Raw genomic sequence first — 12242 nt, forward strand, 5'->3', positions numbered from 1 at the left:
GTTAGAAATATTTATTTCTCTAGGCTCCCTTGCCTCTAGGAGTGGCCATGTGGCCACATTCTGGCTAATGAGATATAAGTGAATGTGAGGCTCTCAGAAAGCTTGTTACAAAGTTCATGCATCTTTTGCCTTTTATCCTTAACCCTTTGTCCTCTCTACTTCTTCCTTCCGGGAACACAGACACATACCTAGAGATGAAGTATCTGTCTTTGAAAGATGAGGAAACAAGCCACACACTAAGGACGGTAGGACGAAAAGCTGGCAAGAGCCTGGACTCCTGTTGTCACGAAGCTGCCCCACCCATGATGCTCTCCCCAACTCCAGATCCCTTTTCATGTGAAAACAAGCAAACAAAACTTTTTTTTTTTTTTTTTTTTAATGGAGAGGGGACAGGACTATTTGGATAAGTTGTGTCCCTGTTGCATGCAACCAGATATCTGTCAAAATGAGGGTGTGGTTCTGATCATATTAAATGAATTGGTCAGTTCACTTCAGCCCAACAAACAAACAAACGAACAAAACCCCATCAACTAAATGTACAAAACAAATTTCTTGTGTGAGCACTGCCCTGAGAAGTTATACACACTTTTTTTATTTCAGTCTTTGGCCATATTGTGTGCGGTTGGTTGTGAGCCAGTACTGAGGGATTGTATTTGACCTTCCAGGATTGATGAGGGGGTGAGAAGGTCCAGCCCAGAACACCATACAATTATCAGTGGCTTCTTCCATTCTTCCATTCTAACAGCTTTACAATGGGTCTTTTTTCTTTTCTTTTTTTTTTTAAGAGAGAGAGAGAGAAAGAGAGAGCAAGAGTACGACCAGAGAAGGGGCAGAGGAAGAGGGAAAAGAGGGAGAGAGAGAATCCCAAGCAGGCTCCATGTCAAATGTGGAACCCAACACAAGGCTTGATCCCATAACCCTGAGACCATGGCCTGAGCCAAAATCAAGAGTTGGGCACTCAACTGAATGGGCTACCCAGGCGCCCATGAGCTACTTTCAAATCCTTTGAAGAAATAGGTGGAGTATAACTACCTTTTTTCTACGTAGTTTGGTTAAAATTACATAATAATTCGAGGTGGCCGTGTCCGTCTTGAAGGATTATTTCAAAATAATAGGAACTGTTCTTATTATTCTGTGAAACTTCCTTTTTATGCCATCTGTTCTTTCATGGTTGTCATTCAGGAGACAGCGTTGCAAACTTCTCCAGAAGTGATGAAGTGAGCTGGTTGGGAGTTTCCCTGCAGAGCTGCGCTCCGAGATTTTTATGTGATTTTTCTGGAGAACAAGCAGCTACTAACATCAATAAATGGCATTTATTTTCCCAACTCAGGAATGAATCAAATACATTGCTGTTGTTCATGATCAAACTGTGAAATACTGTTTCAAATATTTCTTGGTCTTCTTGTACGGTTGTTTTTTTATTATTATTCACGGTTTTATATTTGAAACAAGATTATGGTAATCCAAGCTTTGAAATTCTCTAAGGGCCTTGACACAGCCAAATAAATGCCTTAAACAAACAAGCTTTAAAGCTCATAGTTAGAAAGGTAGAGAAGTGGAATCACACATTTCCCCGAGAAACTAAAAGGTAGTGGCTATGAATACAGAATCATCTTTGTGTTCCTTCTCGTAGGAAGTTAGTAGTTTGGTTTCCAGACAAGTGTAATGATTATTACATTTATTGTTTTTTCATTGCCAGCCATTGTGCTAAGAACTTTGCAAAGCTGGTTCAAACTTCATTCAAAGTACTTAGTTCATACAGATTCTATGCTCTACCGGCCTTAGTGAGTGGTGCCAAGCAGCTGAGTCAAAGCTGGAGGTCAGAACGCATTTGCTGATCTCAAGTAGGACTGAACCCGCTACACCATTTCCGGTCACACGGACACTCAGCCCTCATGCCTTCCTTCTGCTCAACGCAAAGCTTGAACTGGCTTTATTAAAAAATCTGCCCTTATCTGTGTTTGACTAGATGTCAAGAATTGTAGAACCTTTTTTAATAGTTGTAAGAAGCCATTAATACGTTGTGTATATTATCAATTACTTTAGATGTAACAGAACTTCAACCGAATTTATTGGACTTTTTTTTTTCTCTGTCTTTGTCTCTCTTTCCCTTTCTCTCGATTTCTCCCTTTCATTTCTTGCCCAAAGCTGAACTCATTGTTCTTTGACACCATAAGAAACTCAAAATCATTCTAGTATTTTATTTTATCTTATTTTTAAATTTTTATTTCACAGAAAGAGAGAGAGGGTGGCACCTGGGTGTCTCAGTCAGTTGAGCGCTTGACTTTGGCTCAGGTCATGATCTCGCCATCTGTGGGTTCGAGCCCCACATTGGGCTCTGTGTTGACAGCTCAGGGCCTGGAGCCTGCTTGGGATTCTGTGTCTCCCTCTCTCTACTCTTCCTTCTCATGCTCTGTCTCTCTCTCTCTCTCAAAAACAAACATTAAAAAATTAAAAGAAAAAAACCCGAAAACCAGAAAGAGAGAGAGAGACAGTGGGGAGAGGGGCAGAGAGAGAGTCTCAAGCAGGCTCCACACCTAGCGTGGAGCCTGCTGCAGGGCCCAATCCCATGACCCTGGGATCATGACCTGAACCAAAATCAAGAGTCAGTTGCTTACCAGATGTCTAACCGACAGAGCCAACCAGGTGCCCCAATTCTGGTATTTTAGCTAAACCACCATTTTGTTATCTCTGGCCTATACTGGTTCAACATAGATATGCTCTGGTAATCTTTAAAAATCTAAACCAAAGAGCACCTGGGTGGCTCAATTTGTTGAGCGTCCAGCTCTTGATTTAGGCCCAGGTCATGATCTTGTGGTTCCTGGGATCACGCCCTGCATTAGTCTCTGAACTGCTTGGGATTCTCTCTTTCCTTCTCTCTCTGCCCCTCCCTTCCTTGTGCGCTCTCTCTCTCTCTCTTCCTCTCTCTCAAAATAAATAAATAAACTTTCAAAAAATCTAAAGCAACACAAAGTTTTGTTTATTCTTTTTTTTCTTTTTTCTTTTTTAAAGGTTTGTGTATTCTTAAACAGAGTTAAATTACCCAATTGAACAAGCAAAGGCCTGGAGAAGAATTTTGAGAAATTCACATAGTTAGTAGATGACAGATGTGTAATTCAAACCCAGATCAGCCTGACTAGAAAACCTATGTTTCTGGCCAAAAAAGCAAAACCTACATTTTACAGAGTTTATCATTTGTAAATGTATCATTTATCCTTTTACATTTATCATTTTACCAATGGGATGATAACAATAAATAACAACACTGAGAGCTAATACCTATCACACTAATGATTTAAATATGTTAATTAATTTAATTCTCACACCAACCCCATGTGGTAGGTGCTATGATTTTCTCCATTACACAGATAAAGTGGCTAATGCACAAAGATGAGATTAAATACCTTTCCTAAGGTCACAGTGCAAGGGGTAAACTGTGGATAGTGGATAGTAGGGCCCAGACTGTAACCACAGTGTAATATATCTTGCAACAATTCATTTATATCAGCAATAACCAACTGGGAAATGTTATAACAGTAACACAGCTATCATTTAGATGAATTAATCCAAGAAAGAATTATAAGATAACTATGGAGAAAACTCCTAGAAATAATTCTGTTTTTAAAAAATCTCAAAAATGACTAAGATGAGAAATAGTTTACATTCACGGGTGCTACCCCACAGGGCTGTGGTGAGGATCGAATGAGCTCCTACTTGTAAAGCCCCCAGACATAGGAAGTGCCCAATAGTATTAGCATAGATAGCAAACTCACCACTTAGTGGTAGTGTGACCTTGGAGAACAAATGATTCTCTCTGAGCTTCGATCTCCTCATCCAAGAGGGATCAGTAACCAATGTCTTATTGCTGCAATGAGAATTTGATGAGCTAACAGGTCAGACCAGACTTGCCCAGAGCCTGGTCCATGGGAGGGACTCTACCGAGGTTGTTTGCCTTCCTTCTCTGGAAAAATACAGTCTCATTTTTCTTCTGAATCTGCTTATCCAGTATTCCCTGGGTTTTGAGATTTTAGGCACCAACAGTTTCTTCTTTGTTTGTGTATTCGTTTCCCAGGGCTTTCATAACCAAGTGCCACAGAGTGGGTGACTTAAACCACAGACATCCATCATCTCACAGGCAACAGCTCTGGAATCTGGGCATCCGCAGGTTGGTTTCTTAGGAGGGCTTGGAGGGAAATCTGGTCCAAGCCACTCTTCTAGCCTCTGGCATTCCCTGCTTGCACATGTCCTTATGTAAAGACAGTCATATGGAACTCGTACCCACCCTAATAATCTCATTTAAATTTGATTACCTCCCTAAAGGCCTTATTTCCAAATAAGGTCACATTCTGAGATCCTGGAGGTTAAGACTTAAGCATCTTTTGTGGGGGGACACAGCTCAACCGATGAAAGTTTGCTAAGCTTTTTTTATGTTTATTTTTGAGAGAAAGAGAGACAGAGTGGAGGGGTGGGGGCAGAGAGAGGGAGATACAGAATTGGAACCAGGCTTCAGGCTCTGAGCTGTCAGCACAGAGCCTGACGCCGGGCTGGAACTCGTGAACTGAGAGATCATGACCTGAGCCGAAGTTGGACACTTAACTGACTGAGCCACCCAGGCGCCCCTGTAGGTTTTTGGTTTTGATTGTTTTAATATGAGAAACTGATGTAAAGTTGACAGGTATTTTTGTTTTGATTTTTTGCCAAGCCATTTTAAATATAACATAACTGGTGTCTATTAATTTCATCATTGTATTTAAAATCTATTTAATGCCTGAACATATTATCTCTCCAAGCAGCATCCATTTGGGCAATATCCTTTACAAAAGGCATCTGAGATGGAAAAGTGGGGGACACAATGCTGTATGGGTTCTGGGCCATTTTCTTCACTAAAATCAGACAGGTCCTGTGTTTATTTCACGTACAGGGTGGGAGTTCTGAGAAAGATTGAAAGATTTTATTAGACAATCTGGATGTTTGCTACTAAAACAACAACCTCTTGACCGCCACTGCTCTAGGATACTTGTAGGAAACTCACTAAATTCTTCTTGAGTAATTTGTCCTGTGTTTCTCCTCACATTACGCCATTCATGTATTAGTAAGTACTATAAATTGAATGTTAGTGTCTCCCTCAAATTCGTAAGTAAAAGCCCTAACCCTTCGTGTGATGGTCTCTGGAGATGAGGACTTTGGGAGGCAATTAGGTCATGTCGGTGAACAGAATTAGTGCCCTGATAAGAAGAGACACAAGAGAGGTGATCTCTCTCTCCACCTTGTGAGGACACAGCAAGAAGACACCTGTTTTGCAAACCAGGAAAAGAGCTCTGACCAGGCACCAAGTCTCCTGGTCTCCAAGTCTACCTTCATCTTGGGCTTGTCAGTCTTCAGAAGCATGATGAAGCCACCCAATCTCCAATATCTTAGTAAAACAGCCTGAACTAAGGGCAGTAATCCCAAAGAAGAGTTTGCCTTTAGTGTCCTTGCTAATGCATTAGTAACGTCAGCATATCCTGCTTAGCGCATTTCTTCCATCTTTGCCAATGTTTTATCCCAATGAAATAATTTCAAGTTCTTCAGTTAATCTCTTGGCCAAGCCATAGGAGGGCTGACTTACCAGCCAGCTCCAAATCAGGAAACAGCGATTTAGTAGTAGTCGGATTTTCTATACCAAAGAAAACAGTCATCACTTATGCACCTCTGTCTGTCTCTGTTTCTCTTTCTCTTTCTCTTTCTTTCTCAGTATTTTATACCGATAGTTAACACACAGTGTTATATTAGTTTCAGGTGGACAATATAGTGATTCAACACTTGCATACATCACCCAGTGCTCATCACGACAAGTGCTCTCCTTAATGCCCATTACCTGTTTCACCCATCCCTCTACCCACCTCCCCCCATGGTGGCCATCAGTTTGTCCTTTGTCGTTAAGAGTCTGTTTCTTGCTTGTTCTCACTCTCTTTTTTTCCCCTTTATTCCTTTGTTTTGTTTCTTAAATTCCGCATATGACTGAAACCATATACTTCTTTTTCTCTTATTTTGCTTAGCATTATACTCTTAAGCCCCATCCACGTTGTTCCAAATGGCAAGATTTCATTCTTTTCTTATGGCTGAGTAATATTCCATTATATATATACATTACAACTTCCTTTTTCCACTTATCAACTGATGGACACTTGGGCTGCTTCTATGTCTTTGTTATTGTAAATAATGCTGCAATAAATGTAGGGGTTCGTGTATCCTTTTGAATTAGTGTTTTCGTATTTTTTTGGCAAATAGCCAGTAGTGTGATTGTTGGATCATAGTGTAGTTCTATATTTAATTTTCTGAGGAACTTCCACCCTGTCCTCCACAGTGGCTGCCCCAGTTTGCATTCCTACCAACAGTGCAAGAGGGTTCCCGTTCCTCCACATTCTCGCCAACACCTTTTGTTTCTTGTGTTTTTGGATTTAGCCATTCTCACAAGTGTGAGATGATATCTCACTGTAGTTTTAATTTGCATTCCCCTGATTATGAGTGATGTTGAGCATCCTTTTATGTGCCTGATGATCCTCTGTACATCTTCTTTGGAGAAATGCCTGTTCATGTCTTCTGCCCACATTTTAACAGGATTATTTGTTGGTCTTTCTTTTTTCTTTTCTTTTCTTTTCTTTTCTTTTCTTTTCTTTTCTTTCTTTTTTTTCTTTTTTTTCTTTTTTTGGTGTTGAGCTGTGTAAGTTCTTCACATATTTTGGATACTAACTCTTTATCAGATATGTCATTTGCAAATACCTTCTCCCATTCAGTAGGTTGTCTTTTAGTTCTCTTGGTTGTTTCCTTTGCTGTGCAGAAGGTTTTTATTTTGATGTGTTCCCAGTACTTTATTTTTGCTTTTATTTCCCTTGCCTCAGGAGACATGTATCTAGAAAAATGCTGCTATGGAAAATGTCAAAAAAAATTACTGCCTGTGCTCTCTTCTAGGATTTATATGATTTCAGGACTCACATGTAGGTCTTTTATCTATTTTGAGTTTATTTTTGTATATGGTGTAAGACAGTGGCCCAGTTTTATTCTTTTGCATGTAGCTGCCCAGTGATCCCAACACTATTTGTTGAAGAGGTTGTTTTTTTTCCCCCTTTGCGTAATCATGCCTCTTTTTTCAAAGATAAATTGACCATATAATCAATGGTTTGTTTCTGGGCTCTTTATCCCGTTCCATTCATCTATGTGTCTATTTTTGTGCCAGGACCATATTGTTTGGATTATTATAGCTTTCTTGTATAACTTTAAATCTGGAATTGTGGTATCTCTACTTTTTTTTTTTTTTGAGAGACTGAGACAGAGCGTGAGTGTGGGAGGGGTAGAGAGAGAGGGAGACACAGCATCTGAAGCAGGATCCAGGCTCCGAGCTGTCAGTACAGAGCCTGATGCAGGGCTCAAACCCACGAACTGTGAGACCGTGACCTGAGCAGAAGTCGGATGCTTAAGTGACTGAGCACCCAGGCACCCCTGTTTTTCTTTTTCGAGGTTGTTTTGGCTATTTAGGGTCCTTTGTGGTTCTGTACAAATTTTAGGATTACTTATTCCAGTTCTGTGACAAATTCGGTTTGTAATTTGATAGAGATTGCATTAAATCTGTAGATTGTTTTGGGTAATATAGATATTTTAACAATATTTGTTCTTCTAATCCATAAGCATGGAATATCTCTCTGTGTTGTCTTCAATTTCCTTCTTCAATGTTTTATAGTTTTCAGAGTACAGTACTTTATTATACAGTATTTATTATTATACAGTATTTTATTATTTTTGGTGCAAGTATAAATGGTATTGGTTTCTTAATTTCTTTTTCTGTTGCTTCATTATTAGTGTATAGAAATGCAACAGATTTTGAATCCTGCAAACTTATTGAATTCATTTATCAGTTCTAGTAGTTTTTTGGTGAAATCTTTAGAGTTTTCTATGCATAATATCATGTCATCTGCAAATAGTGAAAGCTTTATTTTTCGCTTTTGTTTCCTTACCAATTTGGGTGGCTTTTCTTTTTCTTACTCTATTGCTATGTCTAGGACTTTCAGTACTGTGTTGAATAAAAGTGGTATGAGTGGACATCTGTGTCTTGTTTCTGCTCTTAGGGGGAGAGTTCTCAGTTTTTTCACCTTTAAGTATGATGTTACCTGTGAGATTTTCATATATGACCTTTATAATGTTGAGATATGTACCCTCTAAACCAATTTTGTTGAGGGTTTTTCATCATGAATGGATGTTGTACTTTGTCAAATGCTTTTGTCTGCATCTATTGAAATGATCGTATGGTTTTTATCCTTTCTCTTATTGATGTGATATATCACATTGATTGATTTGTTAATATTGAACCACCCTTGCATCCTGGGAATAAATCCCACTTGGTCATAGTGAATGAATTTTTTTAAAAATGCGTTGTTGAATTCAGTTTACTAATATTTTGTTGAGATTTGCACCTATATCCATCAGAGATATTGGCCTGTTGTTCTCTATTTTTTAGTCTCTTTATCAGGTTTTGGTATCAGGGTAATGCAGTCCTCATAGAATGAATTTGGAAGTTTCCTTCCTCTTCTATATTTTGAAATAGTTTGATTCTTCTTTAAATGTTTAGTAGAATCCACCTGTGAAGCCATCTAGTCCTGGATTTTTGTTTGCTGGGAGTTTTTTGATTAGTGATTCAATTTCATTGCTGGTAATTTGTCTGTTCAAATTTTCTATTTCTTCCTGGTTCAACTTTGGGAGGTTATATGTTTCTAGAAATTTATCCATTTCTTCTAGGTTGTCCAATTTGTTGGTGTATAATTTTTTGTAATATTCTCTTATCCTTTTTATTTCCATGGTGTCAGTTGTTATTTCTCTTCTTTCATTTCTGATGTTGTTTTTTGGAGTCCTCTCTCTCTCTCTCTCTCTCTCTCTCACTCCCCATGTGTGTGTGTTTTTATGAGTCTGGCTAGAGGCTTATCAAAGAACCTGCTCCTTGTTGCATTAGTCTGTTCTATTGGATTTTTTTTAAGCTTCTATATCATTTATTTCTGCTCTAATCTCTATTATGTCCTGCTTTCTGCTGGGTTTGTGTTCTGTTTTCTCTTCTTTTTCTAGCTCCTTTAGGTATAAGGTTAAGCTGTTTATTTGAAATTTTTCTTGCTTCTGGAAGTTGGATGGTATTGCTATAAACTTCCCTCTTAGAACTGCTTTTGCTGCTGCATCCCAAACATTTTGGATAATTGTGGTCTCATTTTCATTTGTCTCCATATTTTTTTTTCCACTTTGATTTCTTGGTTGACTCATTCATTGTTTAGTAGCATGTTATTTAACCTCCATGTATTTGTGCTCTTTCCAGATTCTTTTCTTGTGGTTGATTTCCAATTTCATACCATTGTGGTCAGAAAAGATGCATGGTGTGACTTTGGTCTTTTTCAATTTGTTGAGACTGGTTTTGTGACCTAATATATGATCCATTCTGGAGAATATTCTATTTGCATTTGAAAAGAATGTGTATTCTGCTGCCTTAGGATGGAATGCTCCAAATATATCTGTTATGTCCATCTGGTCCAGTGTGTCATTCAAAGCCACTGTTTCCTTATTGATTTTCTGTTTGCATGCTCTATACCTTGATGTAAGTGGAGTGTTAAAATCCCCTACTATTGTTACATTATTATTGATTGCATTCTTTGTGTTGTTATTAACTGCTTTAAGTATTTGGGTGCCTTCATGTTGGGTGCGTAAACATTTACAATTTTTATATCTTCTTGTTGTATTGTCCCTTGAATGATTGTATAGTATTCTTTTTTGTCCCTAATTAAAGACTTTGTTTTAAAGTCTGTCTGATATTGCTACACTGGCTTTCTTTTCACATCCATTTGTGTGGCATCCATCCCCTCACTTTCAATCTGCACATATCTTTAGGTCTGAAATGAGTTTCTTATTGGTAGCATATAGATGGATCTTCTTTTTTAATCCATTCCATCACCCCTTGTCTTTTGATAGAAACATTTAGTCCATTTACCTTCAAAGTAACTATTGATAGGTATGCATTTATTACCATTTTATTACTTGTTTTAGCAGTTATTCTCTGTTCTTTTCTTCTCTTGCTCTCTTCTCTCAGGATTAGTTGGATTTTTTTTTTTTTTTGGTGATATGTTTGGATTCGTTTCTCATTATTCTTTGCACATCTATTACTGGTTTTTGCTTTGTGGTGACAGTTCAGTTTGTATATAACATCTTCTGTATATAGCAGTGTGTATGAAGTTGATAGTCACTTAAATTTGAACATATTCTTTACATTTTAGGTATGTGGTGTTGTACTTCACACATTTTGTTTTGAGTCCCTTGACTGATTTTTACAGATATGCTTATTTTTACTGCTTTTGTGCTTCCTACTTTCCTTACTCTTGCTTATGGTCTTTCCTTTCCACTCAGAGAATCTTATTTAACATTTTTTGTAGGGCAGATTGATAGGTCATGAATTCTTTTAGCTTTTGTTTGCCTGAGAAACTATTTAGCTCTCCTTCTATTCTGAATGATAGCCTTGTTGTATAGAATATTCTTGATTGAAAAAATTATTTCCTGTCAGCATTTTGAATATATCATGCCATTCCCTTCTGGCCTACAAAATATCTGCTGAAAAATCCGCTTATAAGCTTATGAGTTTTCCCTTGTATGTGACTGTTTTCTTTTCTCTTGCTGCTTTTAAAATTCTCTATCACTACTGTTTTCCCATCTTAATTACTATGTCTTGGTGTGGACCTCCTTAGTGGATTTCGCTGGGGGATCTCTGTGCCTCCTGGATCTGATTTTCTGTTTTCTTATGCAGATTTGGGAAGTTTTCTGCTATTATTTCTTCAAATAAGTTTTTTCCTCCCTTTTCTTTCTCTTCTTCTGGGATCCCTATAATGCAAATGCTATTATGTTTGATAGTGTCCTTGACTTCTCGGAGTATATTCTCATTTTATTTATTTATTTATTTATTTATTTATTTATTTATTTATTTTAAAGTTTATTTATTTATTTTGAGAAAGAGGGAGAGAGAGTGGGGAGGGACAGAGAGAGAGGGAGACTGAGTATTCCAAGCAGGCTCTGTGCTATGAGTGTGGAGCTGGACATGGGCCTGGATCTCAAGAATCATGAGATCATGACCTGAGCAGAAACCAAGAGATGCTTAACTGACTGAGCCACCCAGGTGTCCCTTTTTTGGTATTTATTTATTTACTTATTTTAAAAGTTTATTTATTTATTTTGAGAGAGAGTGAGAGAGCTGGGGAGGGGTAGGGAGAAAGGGAGAGAGTTGAGGTATATTCTCATTTTGCATAATTTTTTTTTTTCTCTCACCTCAGTTGGATTACTTTCCATTACTCTGTCCTCCAGGTCACTGATTTGTTTTTCTGCTTCATCTAGTCTCCTGTTTATTCCATCTAGTGTATTTTTAATTTCAATTATTGTGATCTTTGTCGGTGATTGGTTCTTTTTTATATCATTGTTAAGAGTCTCAATGATGTTCTCCACACTTAAGTCCAGTGAGTTTCTTTATGATCATTACTTTATTATTTAAAAAAATTTTTTTTAAATGTTTATTTATTTTTGTGAGAGAGACAAAGCGAGAAGAAGGTAGGGGGCAGAGAGAGAGGGAGACACAGAATCCGAAGCAGGCCCCAGGCTCCGAGCTGTCAGCACAGAGCCCAACACAGGGCTCGAACTCACAAACCAGAGATCGTGACCTGAGCCAAAGTCGGACACTCAACCGACTGAGCCACCCAGGTGCCCCTATGATCATTACTTTAAATTCTCTATCAGGTATATTACTTATATCCTTTTTGTTTAGGTCTCTTGCTATGATTTTGTCTTGTTCTCTCATTTGGGACATATTCCTCTGTCTCCTTATTTTGTCTGTCTGTGTCTGATTCTGTGTGTTAAGAAAGACAGCTACATCTCCTGTGCTTGAAAGTGATGGCCTTATGAACAAGAACTCCCATAGTGTCCTTTGTTCACCAGAATCTTGCGCTTCAGCGGTGTCTCCTATATTTCATGCATGTGCCCTGCTATTATGACTGAGCTACTTTTCCATTCAGTCCAGTCATTTGCAATGGCTCTCTTTGCCTGTTGTTGGCCATGTTGAGTCCCGGTGGGCCAGTCTGGGGCCACCTTGAGCTTGCGTTGAGTCAGAGCAGGCGTTTGCCAGACACAGTGGTACCAGGCTACAGGGTGCTTTCCCTGCATCATCCCCTGAGAAGCTTTCATTGTTGGGCAGGGCCCGT

This window comes from Panthera pardus, unplaced genomic scaffold, assembly GCF_024362965.1.
Source record: "Panthera pardus isolate Hobbes unplaced genomic scaffold, ASM2436296v1 HiC_scaffold_12, whole genome shotgun sequence".
Taxonomy (NCBI): Eukaryota; Metazoa; Chordata; class Mammalia; order Carnivora; family Felidae; genus Panthera; species Panthera pardus.